At 36.8% G+C, this 12624-nt stretch overlaps 1 long non-coding RNA gene across 3 annotated transcripts in view; it reads right to left on the reverse strand.

Annotated features, from left to right (window-relative positions):
- Positions 1-3956: 3956 nt before the first annotated feature.
- The window catches only part of LOC119716647 (uncharacterized), a 155549-nt gene continuing 146881 nt past the window's right edge, over positions 3957-12624 (reverse strand). For 2 of the 3 annotated variants that reach the window (XR_011807870.1, XR_011807871.1), the window contains 4 exons: positions 8472-8978; positions 7853-7907; positions 7303-7416; positions 3957-4356 (listed from right to left, as the gene is read on the reverse strand). This is a non-coding gene — a long non-coding RNA (uncharacterized lncRNA). The remainder of the gene's footprint in view (positions 4357-7302; positions 7417-7852; positions 7908-8471; positions 8979-12624) is intronic. The other variant, XR_011807872.1, reaches the window with a different exon arrangement.

The raw sequence follows: 12624 nt of genomic DNA on the forward strand, positions 1-12624 counted from the left end.
GTAACTGGCCTTATCTACCTGTGTTCTTGTAGAATTTTTGCCCTTTAGATACAGGGCTTTGCCTGTAAAGGTGAAACACCCACAAGCACCTGTAAAACTCCCATGAGAGCTTGCTTCCCTTGCCAGTCCTTCTTTCCCACATTTCTCAATGTAAACTGAACTAGAAAGCAGCCCAGGCTCTTGCTTAGACACAGCTGGCACAGCCCAGCTGAGACAGGCAGTGACAGCTTCCCACCAGAGTGGAGGAGAAACTTCATCTTGATGGTACATGAGACATATTCGGGTACATCAGGTTGAAAGTTAGATACTGGGAGTGTGTAATGGCAAAGGACTAAGAGGAGTCCACAGCAAAGCGAGGCAAAAAAAAAAAAGTGAAGGAAGTTGGGAATGAAAAGATAAGAGGGGAAGACAATCACAGAATCACAGAATCATCTAGGTGGGAAGAGACCTCCAAGATCACCTAGTCCAACCTCTGACCTAACACTAAGTCCTCCACTAAACCATATCACTACGCTATAAATCTAAATGTGTTTTAAAGACCTCCAGGGATGGTGACTCAACCACTTCCCTGGACAGCCTATTCCAACACCTAACAATCCTTTCAGTACAGAAGTTCTTCCTAATATCCAACCTAAAACACCCCTGGCACAACTTTAGCCTATTCCCCCTCGTCCTGTCACCAGGCACGTGGGAGAATAGACCAACCCCCACCTTGCTACAGCCTCCTTTAAGGTACCTGTTGAGTGCAATAAGGTCGCCCCGAGCCTCCTCTTCTCCAGGCTGAACCACCCCAGCTCCCTCAGCCACTCCTTGTAAGACTTGTTCTCCAGACCCCAATGACATTAACCTCTCTCTTCCTCACAAACACCTCAAGTGTTTGTTGAGTATAACTTCTTGGGAGTTAACTTGTAGCCTTTTGGTTACTTTGCATTTGCTTCTTATTCTGAAGGGTGCACTTTAAAATGGGCATTTACTGGGGTGCCAGCTTAAGGAATGGATGTTGAGAGAACTGAGAGTTCCTCACTGGCCACTGGCCACGGCAGGTGAAACATGGTCAGTGGTGGAAGCTCATCATGAAGACCTGCAGACATGGCACCCTGATGCTTGAGGAGGAGGGTCAGGATAGATGCAAGAAGCAGGAGGACTTTGACACTGGCATACCAGTTCTGCATGCACTCCAGCCATGAATGGAGCAAAGGAAAAATAAATAACAGTATTTCCATCTGTTGCAATAGGAAAACTTACACCAAGGTAGATTAAGCAATCTGCTCAATATAACAGGGCTTGCTGATAGAAACCTAGCTGCTCCTACTCCAAACCTTCACCTGGGATGCCATAAAACCCATTTTAGTTTTTGGGCTTCAAGTTTCAGCCAAAGTGAAACAGAATATTGAGCAAAAGCATGCAGACATTTCAGTCAGTGGGAATGGTATTTTCACAGACGCAGAGTGTGCTCAAAACCTGTGATTCAGCAGCAGTGACAATTATTGGTATTTAACCTTGAAAACAAGAAAAAGCCTACTTCAGAACCCCCTTTAATCCATAAGTGCTACCTCTGTACTTTGACATATCTGAACACTAATTTTAAAGGGGCAAACGATTTAATAGATTATAGGTATAAACACCGTAATATCATACTTACCAGTAAAATTTTTAGACACTATAAAAGCAGCTGGTGCCTGCCACACAAAGGTGGTTGTATAACAGAGGCAGAGAAGCTTAATCCTGTCTGTGAGGTCTTTAAAGTTTCCACTAGGATGAAGGGTGCTATAAAAATATTTTTAAGCTTGTAACTAGCAAAAATGACTTCATTATGATCTCATGTGCTGCCAGAACACCAATTAAATTGACTTGATAATGTTATGATTAGGCTGTACTTTTCATCAGTTACAAAGCTCTTGATTGAAGAAGAGATTTGCAACATTGAAAGAAATGACCTTGTGATATGGATTTTTATCAATGACTTTTTACCTTGCTAGCTTCCAATTACATGACAAATAAATAATAGTACTTGCAATTTCTATTATACTTCTGAGGATCCCAAAGTACTCTACTGATTAATTAGCTTCACAAGAGCTGTGAGAGTTAGATACATGTTATCCTGTTCTTATTAACAATTCAGAATTCAAATGTGATATCTTTCCCCCATTCAAATAAATGGCAAAAATCCTCTTGACTTTAGTGGTGGTAGGATTTCACTCAGAGAGTTTAAGCAGTTTGACCAAGGTCACAAAATCTGTCTGCAACAGGGCTGCGACAGCTCTCCTTTCTTACTGCCATTGCAGTTAAATACATAAAGTGAGGCAATATGTACCTAAGGTTTGAATTACACTTGATCGTGTACTTCCATTGTCAAAGAGTCACCTTTAAAAGTCATAACACTGTACTACCACCTTCATAAAAAAAAAAAAAAAAAAAGAAATAGAAAAAAAAAAAAAAAACAAAGAAAATTCATATAATGCAAAAATGGGGGGAAAAGTGATTGGTATAGGAAAAAGAGAGAGGGAGAGAGAACATTCCACAAAGCATCCTTTTCAGTCTATAATATAAAATGTTTTGAGAACACTTGTTTTTCAGTATTTGTATGAACACAGGCATTGAGTAAATGTGTACTTGTATAAGATGTTCTGATACAACTGTCTTAACAAGAATAAAATATGACAGTCTCAACACAAATTCATAGAATAAAATCAATGTACATATAGTACAGCAGTCTATTCAAATTTTCTCAGCCTATGCTAATGCAAATTTAAAATCAGTTAAGAAATTACATCATAATAAAGAATAATTTAGAAAAAAAAAATGTGTTCCTTGATGTTCTAAAATGCATACTTCATTGTTACTGTTCTTTCTCAGTGCTAATTGCTGCTTAGGATGCAGGGCAGCAGGCATTCTCTACACTGCATTCCAGACTCCTTTGAAGAGTTACAGAAAAGAAGGACAGAAAGACAATTTGTTATTCACTTTCAGTTATGGAACAGAGTCAAGAAAATAAAAAGATCTTTTTGGAGTCAGTTCAAAAAATGTGGCAGCTAGAGCAGTGACAGCTGAGCTGCATTGCCTGTTGTCCACCAGGCAGGCTGGTTCCCATTGGAGGAGAAATGGAATATGGGCTACATTTTTATTTTTGGAAGGTATATGTAACCTTACACCAACTAAACCTTTGCAAAAAGAAAAAGTGTGAAGAAATCCCTCCATTTCAGGGATTACAGCCAAACTCAATGTCTTTCCCTGAGTTTAAGCTAGAAGAGTTAACCTTAACTCATTAGTTGTCTTATCTTTCTTAAGAAGAAGAATAATACATGTATTGCAGTGGAGGAAGAAGGCAAGATTATTTCATCATCGATTGTAAAATGTGGACAGCGTGGTGGACTGCAGTTCTTATTCTGCTTTTCCTCAAGTAGTGTTAGTGGAAGCAGAGAAGACCCTGGAAGGGGAAAACACAACCAGTGCAACAGAGACATCTATCTCTACAGACAATGGGAAGGTGACACCATTTAGACACTTAAAGAAGAAGTTACACTTCTTGCAAGGGAAAGCAAAGAGAGAACTGGGATGGCCTCCAGTGCTGAATAAACAATAACCACTGTCAGAAAAATGCTAAAACCTCTACAACTAAATGCAGTGAAAAGCTAGTGCCAACCAGAGCTGGTTAGTCTACATAGCATGGCACAATAACAATTAAGCAGGCAGGCTTGCCCAACTGTGACCTGCATTGGCATCCCCAGGTTTCTAATTCCATGACAATTTCACTGTCTAACTGTCTTTATACTTGCAACGCCAATGTTATTATATATATATATTAAAAAAAAAAAAAAGTTGCATTATAAGTTTTACATATATTCTATACATAAAATAAAATAAATAAAATAAGTTATGTTGTAAACTTACCTGTTACAAAACCATTTGATTTCATTTCACCAGATGCATTTAGTGCAGTAACACAGAGAGGGAAATAAGTTTACAATCAACATTTAATCTGGTTATTGTCTCAATAACAGCAAAATTGCAGCAGGTTTTCATGGTAATCAAAAAAGCTCTAGGCAATGCCAACCCTGTGTCTTAAATTACCACTTAGAGACAAAGCATAAGCCATTTTACAGTTGTACACTGGTGGCATTACTGGTTTTGACCTATAAATGCCAAATTTCACATAAAGTACAGTGTAACATATAAACTTCTTTCAAGCTTCCTTTTGCAGACACCTCAGAAGTCACGTACTGATCTCCATAGGTTTTAGGTAGAAAATCATCACTCTTCACCCTCCAGGAATTACTATCAGGCAAATGGAGTTCTCCACAGTGCAGCACTAGCCAAGTCTGTATGTACTGTATTTCAGGGGGTTCTGAGATGTATCTAGAATAAAACAAGCAAGGTAAGCTGAGAATGCTGCGAAAGACTACCTGTACCCACAGGTAGGCATAATGCTGATAGTGGGACTTGATTATATTCCTGCTTATAGAAATCAAAAAGAAAACGAATTTTTGTTCTTGCTTTGAAAGACATTGTGTTGACAGCTCACAATTCAGTTCTGAAGCTGTGGAGATATTTGTACCATAGACATAAAAAAATATCAAAATATACCAGCAGAATTTTCAAGTTTTATTTAAGTTCACAGAGCCTGGAAAAATTCTGACAAAATGCCTGTAGGAAGTCATGTTACTAACTCCTGGGGTATTTATAGTAAGATTTATTGCCTTCTTCCAAAGACTCTTAGCAAGAAACTGTGTCCAACTGAGTTTGAGAGAATAGATAAAAGATTTGACCTCCAGTCTCTAATAACAACAGTGGACACTGAACTAGATTATCTGGCCAGCAAGGTGAATTATCTTGACCACTAAGTGGATGTGATTAAAATCAGGGATGGGCAGAGTTTCTAGCAGACAATAAGAGAGCAACATAGATCACTCCATTTCACATCTTCCATGTGAAAGCATGATTTGCTTTTGGAATAAGATGTTACAAAGATGGACACAAATAAATCATAATACCTATTTGTTCACTAAGTCTGCAGTTGATGAAGTAAAAACACTTGCTGAATTTCCTTTGAGTCATAGATACTGAACATTATTGTCAAGGATATCTTTATTCACTGAGTTGTCTTCTCTGTCTCGTGGACATTCATCATGCCTCAGATTTAGGTACTGGAGACATTGTTTATATGAATATTACAAATTTATTTCTAACCTCTCTGTTTTTCTTTGTGCATGATTAAATTAAAAACAAAAACACCAACTTGATTTTTTGGAGGGGGCAAGGAAAGCTTCTGTGCTACAAAACACAGATGGTACTGAAAAAGAAACAAGTAATTCACACATGGCATACATGTCAAACTTTTTTTTTTCTTCATATTTCTGCGTTAGATTTTCTGTCTCTTCTCCCTTCACCTATATTCTTCTCCTTTATTGAATGCAAACTCAAAGAAGCTTAAATCAAATATATGAAGTCACTAAGTTCAAGCAGATTTGAAATTAGGTGAAGAAAGTTCACTGAAACTCACAGACTATATTTCTATCTTCAGCAATTTTGAAAACAAACATAATCTGTATCCATAGGGGAAGAGACTGAGGCTGCCTCTGATAGCAGGAAAGTCGACCTAAGTCTTTTCAAATGCAATGGACTTTAATAAACTTATCTTAAAATGTCCTTTTGGCTGCTAGATGGAATAGGCTGTTAGATGAAACCTTACAAATTGTTTTTTCAGATATTTTTGATATTGAGATTCTTATGGTCATTATTTCATTACTATTCAAGCCTTGCAGTCAAGATTACAGTTTATAAAAAGGCCAGGCTCTGACAGTTTATAAGAAATTATGTTTCTGTGCTATTTATTGTCTGTTAATTCTTACAGACTACCACTCCTAACGATCAACACTCCAGTGTGTATTTTATGAATCTTTCTGAATCTTTCTGTTGTTTACTTCTAATTGGAACTTGGAACACCGTCTGCCTCCTTAAAGCTTCCAAAAATATGCTAAAAAGAGGTTGAAATAAGGATTGTGTGAAGGGTAGTTTTCATTTGCATGAATATATTCAACTTGTGTCATGATGCTTGACATTAACGTAGCATCATGAAGAGCAATAAAATAGGTTGAGGCAGACAAGAATTTTATATTGAAATACATAAACACAAATTATAAAGCTTGACAGTTCATACAAATCCAAAGAAAATTCTAACAATTAAGATATATAAGGTGAGGCTTCATAATCCATCAAAATGCTGACAAGTATTTTGTCTAACTCATATTCAGATACTGACAAATTTGAAGCTGAATCATTTTATATCATAAAGAACATTAATGAAAACCTCCTAATGTAAAGATAGTCTTCCTAGAAAAACAATCAACAACAGTTTTATTTGAAACTTTTGAATATACATGGTGGAACTTTTGCATCATTAGTGAAGATCCAGTCCTTCAGGTGAGGAGAACATTTTCCCAGTTGTGGCATGGCTAGAGGAAGAACAAATTGTAAAAAGTCCAGGAAAAGAGAAGTGTATGAACTAAAATAGGAAGTAAAGGAAATGTGTGAATGAAGAATTTCTGGGCTGAGAGGAGAGGATAGAAGCCAAAGGGAAAACACCTTTGCAAGGTGGCATTGTCAGTCATAAGAAAAAAAAAACTTGAAGATGAGTCAGAAGAGAAAGAGGAAAGTGAAATCTAGAAATGTTGGGAAATGAGCTTGGTGATAAAATGAGTCTGGGATCCGTAGAAAATGAAAAGCCCTTTTGCCTCACATAGCTGTTCTGAATGTGTTCTATTAATCAAGGAATAAATCATAATCAGGGAATAAAAATAAAATTTGGATATGATCTGGAGTTTAGGAGGAAAAAAATAGATTTCATTTTCATATACCTATGTGTAAGCACAGTCTTACTCAACTCCTAGATCTGGGATTTCAGGTATAAAAATCACCTATCAAGGGTAAAGGAATGTAAGTTTATTTTAGCTTTACAAATCTCTACTGCCAACGAGACAGAACTTAAGTGGTTCACAATGTGAATTTTGCAGCCTAAACCAAGCATATACAGCATAATTTTATAAAATCAATATAGAAATGTCTCCTCTGCAAAATTCCTACTTGTTCTGCCTACCCCTATACAAGAAAGTGTGAAACAACCTGCAGCTGATTCATGCTGTTCCTGCAAGGGGGAATATTTTTACATCCAGATCTTTTCCCTTGCTCTTTATTTGTTGTCAGTACAAGCAGCAGAGAGACTTCCTTCTGCTTTATCAAATGGTACATTAACAACAAGTTTTTATTAGATACTAATGACTTTACCCCACTTGCCTGCAGCCTTACCTCATTTCAGGCCTAGAGGCGATAACAAAAGCACAAAAGTCTGTGTTATCATCATGGTCACCCTCACCAGAGGTACACTGGCCATAATGACCAGAATCTTCAGGCTGCATTATACTGACAGGAGGAAGAACAAAGAGAGAAACCCTGATGGTCAAAAGTTTTGTGAAGAAAACTCCTGAGTTCTTGAACTTGCTTTATTTAATTTTATTTACCATAGAAAACAGAAATAATGCTAACGTTTAATCATAACGTGAATCTAAAAACTCTCATTCTTTTCAGCATGGTAAAAAAGTTAAAATTACATATTAAAAACAATGAAAATACATTTATTTGAATTTTAACATTCTCTTTTCATTACATATGTATTTATATAAATCCTAACAATTCATCACAGTAGCCACGCTGTTTACAAAGAAACATTTTTCCTTCATAAGGATCAACAAGGGCATAGATCCATAAGTGCATGTTGTGACTTAAAATAGGACACAGCTCTTATTTAGCTATATAGCACCATAAATATATTGTGGAACAAAAAGAAAGGCTTACTCACAAGTAGTAACCATCTTCCCCTCATGCTAATCCACTACTTTGTAGTCTTATGCAGCCTGTGGAGTATTAAAAATTATTGTAAAGTAGAAGTGATAGTTTCTTTTTTTTTTTCTTGTAGTTTTGCAAATAAATTTCCACTGAAGTTACCCCATAAAGCTAAATCAAAGCTGATGTTTTTAGCAAACAACACTCATAATAAAGGATAATTGGTTTATCCTATTCCATGTTTTTACCTCTTTGTTTTTGTTTTGCTTTGACTTTCAGTTTTGATGGTTTTATTGAAGTAGCATGAAAATACATAAGTAAGAATTTACTGTGAAAACATCATAGTAAATCATGTATCAGGTATCGTACTGAAAACTCAGCACACATACTGGTAAAATACATTTTATTTTTTAGAGTATGCAGGTTGCAGAGGAATGTAATGGAAGGAAGTAATGCTGCTGTACTGGTGGAAATATTATGTAAAAATAGTGCATTCCTATCATGTGCACTAGCTGGCAAAACCCCTCCCTATGTTCAGGCCAAAGAACCTCTTCTGAAAAGAGTCAGTGCTTTCTTAAAAGGACCAAACTTAATCATACAGGATGTCCCCATAGCTCAGTCCCCAGGGTGCTTACGAATTTGGCAATTGGTAATTTGGAGACAATGACCATGTCCTTGAAGATATTTCAATGCCGTATGTTGACACATCTAAACAACAGGTTGCACTCTTCCTTATGTTGCTTAGAATTTTCTTCAAGCTTTAACATCTGATGTCTCTATGCTTCTCAGCTGACAAACCCAAGCAGAACAGTCTGAAGTAATCCAGTGATAAACAAGCCTCGAATCATGGTAGCAAAGTCCATATCTGACAGGAAAAGGTGCAACCTCCAGCACAGCCTCCGGTAACAGAAAACATTCTTTCCATTTATTTATCAAGGATCAGGAAAGTCAATTCAGCACTTTAACAGTCACAGGCAAATGTCCTCCTTAGAGATTCTATAATCATTCATCAGTTCCTAGAAATATTTTCCTTCCTTACCAGCATCACTTTCATCACACCCAGGAGTCGAACAGACTGTTCTTCCGTCAAGCAATTACGTCTTTCAGACAGAGGGACACATTGTTGGTGCCATCATCTCTTCCTGACAAGAAGGAAACAGAGTTGAGTGTGTCTGTACACTGGTTTTGTAACTTCTAATAAAGTCATTTAAATTTGCAGCACATATAGCAAATGCGAGAGGGGACAAAGCTCAGCTTCAAATGTCAGAGTCCTTTGCAGAGAGTAACAAATGGCCCTACCCCTGGAAAAGGACAAACCTGCAGAACTGCATGGATCAGTACTGCAGTCCAGGGAGACTGCATTGAGAATATTCCCAGCAATAAAAACTCTAGAGTACAATTTCCACACAGCTTTTACAAATGGTGGAATATCCTAATGATTCCTGGGTTGTTTAGTGATTTCCTTGTGACAGAGACTTTAATTTGAATGGGTATAAAGAAATACTATGTGGTATTCTTAAAATATAAAGAATACATTTAAATATATCCTGGTGGCGTTGTTTTTCTCTATGATTAAGTAGCTTGTTTAATTGCAATGACATTTTTTTTTCTTTTTTCTTTTTTTTTTCTCCCTAAGAAAATAATCATCCTATTAAAAATGGAGATGGTATTTCGCTGTTCAATTTTAAGACACGGGCATTTGACTCTGAGATGTTTCTAGAAATCCATTTGTTACCTGCAGCAACTTATTCTAAACATGAAGCACTCAAAGTATTTTTGTTTACAAAAGCTTCATATGAAACAACTGGGATAAGGAAACAGGCCTCTATGTATGGACTTTCACATAATTTTGCAAATGAGAAATCACAGGCTATGAGTCCTCCTTGGTAAAATGTGCTCATGAAAAGACAAATAATGTGAAAACTAAACTAAACCTGTGTAGTTAAATATACCTAAACATTGTTGTTAATTTAAAAATAAAGATTTCTACTTGGTTAAGGAATAGTTCGGAATTATTTGTAATAATTGTAATTCAGGATATGAACTCCTTTTCTTGCATGTGTGTGTAGGGACAGAGGAACTCCCGAGGTCAGGGAAGTAGCAACTGCAAATATTAATTATGGTACTGTGGTAGAAATGGCACTATATTTGTTATTAGTCAACAAAACATATTCTTCATTAGAATTAAGCCATATAATTAACTTTTTTATTCTTAATACTCTGGTAGAAACAGGCTTGACAGGATGGAGCATAAAATGTATTTTATAAACAATCCTTTCTGTAATTGGATTGTCCTGAAAATATAATCCTTTCCCTCTGGTTTAAAATTATTATTTATAATCACAAGCTTTGGTAAATATAAAAATGCAGAAGCCTAAGCCCAAGCAGTGTTTTCAGTTCTGTTGCTCTTTTCCCCCTCACTCTTCTGCACCTAGGAGCATTTTCTTTGAGACAGAAAGAGGGATGCACGCAGAATGCCGAATGCAATCTTGCAAATGTAGTCTGGTTTTGCTCCCTCACATTTTCTTTTTCAGAATCCTAATGTAACACCTCCCTGCACTATCACTTGTTAAAGCCCCAGCTCCTGAGCTGTTGTGTTTGGTCAGCAATTAAACAGCTCCCTGCATGAGAAATCCTCCCACTCACAGAATCCTTAGCCCTCCTTTCCTAATGGTAGCAGAGCAAAACGGTATATCTTCATACACACGGTGCAACTGCCAAGAAATCAATTCTGTGTGTTTTCCTCCCTTTTACACTTTTAAAGAACCGTGATCAGTTTTCTGTTTCTGTTTCTTTTACACATCCTTTCCAAGCTTTAAAGCAGTGTCTGAGCCCTTCCCCTCTCCCCTGTGAAAAAAGAAAAAAAAAAAGAAAAAAAAAAGAAAAAAAAAAAAAGAGAAAAAAAAAAAAAAAAAACAGGTAGAATTCCTCTGTTACTATTAACACCTAAAAATATGATCATGAAACAAAAGCTTTGCTCCTCTGTCCAATTTGATGTCTTTTTCATGCTGCCTCAGTGATGGCCAAATAATTGGTTGTTCACTTGTGTCCTTGTCTCCCCCGACAGTTCCACAGATGCCCTGAACAATGCTCCAAAGACTGCTTTCAGTAGGGGCAAATCCTCATTAATCATTCCTGGCTGACAGCACAAGGGAACACCTGCATCTGGTGCAGGGACCAGGCACCGGCTTCTGGGAGTCTGCATTAAAAAGACCAACAGCCAATTCAAGTGGTGGGAGTAGGCTTCTAATAGCCATGTGAGAAATCTCTCTCTCTCTCTGGGTTTTCCTTTCATTAAATATCTAAAATTAGACCTGTGGCTCATGTTGAGATTAAAACACCAATGTATTCTAAGCAAATCAGGAAATGAACAGTACTGTATGTTATGATAAATGGCTGCTAAATTCTTTATGTCTAGATCAAGCAATGTTAGCATTAAATACTGATGAACTGTCACATAATTTTCATTTAGAAATGACTGCACTTTGAGCTTCGTGTCCTGTGGTGCTCATAAATATTTTTCCCTGCTATAATTCACAAGTGGACTATACTGCCTATATGGATATTTTTACTGTGTAGCCCCAGCTCCATACTGTATATAAACTCTTTCTCAGTGCAAGCATGTCAACCTGTCTGTCCAAAGTGTTATCAGAAATTGTTCATAGTGCAGAAAGGTGCCGTAGCCTCCCCAGCACTATAAAACCAGCTTCCTATTATAACACTTTCCTGACAGAACAGTTGTCAGATTTTTTAAATTGTTTTTGTTTCACTTAGAGCACAGTGGAGGATTTTCCTCCTAAGGAAAATGAGGAAGGAGTGAGGAAAGCAAAAGGAAATTGTTTTCTATTTGTAGTACTTTTTCATAAAAATGAGTCAGATACATATCTAAACATTTAAGGCCATTAAAATCTGCGGTGAGATTCCAACCGATTTCACTGGGCTTTGGGTCAGGCCCTTAAGCCCCGCATCTGGTCTGTGATTAAATAAGCACATGTCTTCCCACACATAAGCTGGGCAGGACCACCACGGGCTGGGGATTACAAACGACTAACAATGTATTTTTTTGCACATATGACTGAGCACAACCAGGCTTTGAGTCCATCCATAAAATATGTTCATGTCTCAAACAAGAGAGCGCTCAGCTGATACAAAAAGTATCTTTTAAAAGGCAGGCTATTATCACCTATACACCATGGCGAAGATTTTACCAAAGGTCAGAAGGGGGAGTAAAGGAAAGGGTGAGGCAGGGATAAAAAACCACAGAAATCAAAAGCATTAGAATAGTCGAGATGTTGTATATAGCAGAAGGGTATAAAACACATCCAGGGTATTAATTACAAATGTAGTCTGAAATATATTTTTCATGCAAGTTGCTGCTGATGGAATTGATTTTGAAAACAGTGACTGAAACAGACACATTTTGAAGTAGCTTTTATTAACTTTAAAGAGAAGGAAAAGTTTGCACCTTCATTTGCAAAGCATGAGTGTGTTCTGTACAAACATGAATAAAGCTTGCATGCAGTAACTTAACAAAAAAAAAAAAAAAAAAAAAGACAGCCAAGAGAAATATATAAACCACCATATTTGTGAAATCAAGAGTTAAACATACATGCATATATATTTTATATCTTCATTTTTTTCTTTATTTTTATCTTCATGTGTATATATTCTCTTACAATTATTGAACAAAACCTTAAAGATATTTATCTGTTTCACTTCATAGTCAGGGAGAAAAAGTGGTATTTTACATAGAAATACTTTTTCCTACAGAGTGCAGTACCATCATCT

The sequence above is a fragment of the Anas platyrhynchos genome, chromosome 3 (assembly GCF_047663525.1).
Source record: "Anas platyrhynchos isolate ZD024472 breed Pekin duck chromosome 3, IASCAAS_PekinDuck_T2T, whole genome shotgun sequence".
Taxonomy (NCBI): domain Eukaryota; kingdom Metazoa; phylum Chordata; class Aves; order Anseriformes; family Anatidae; genus Anas; species Anas platyrhynchos.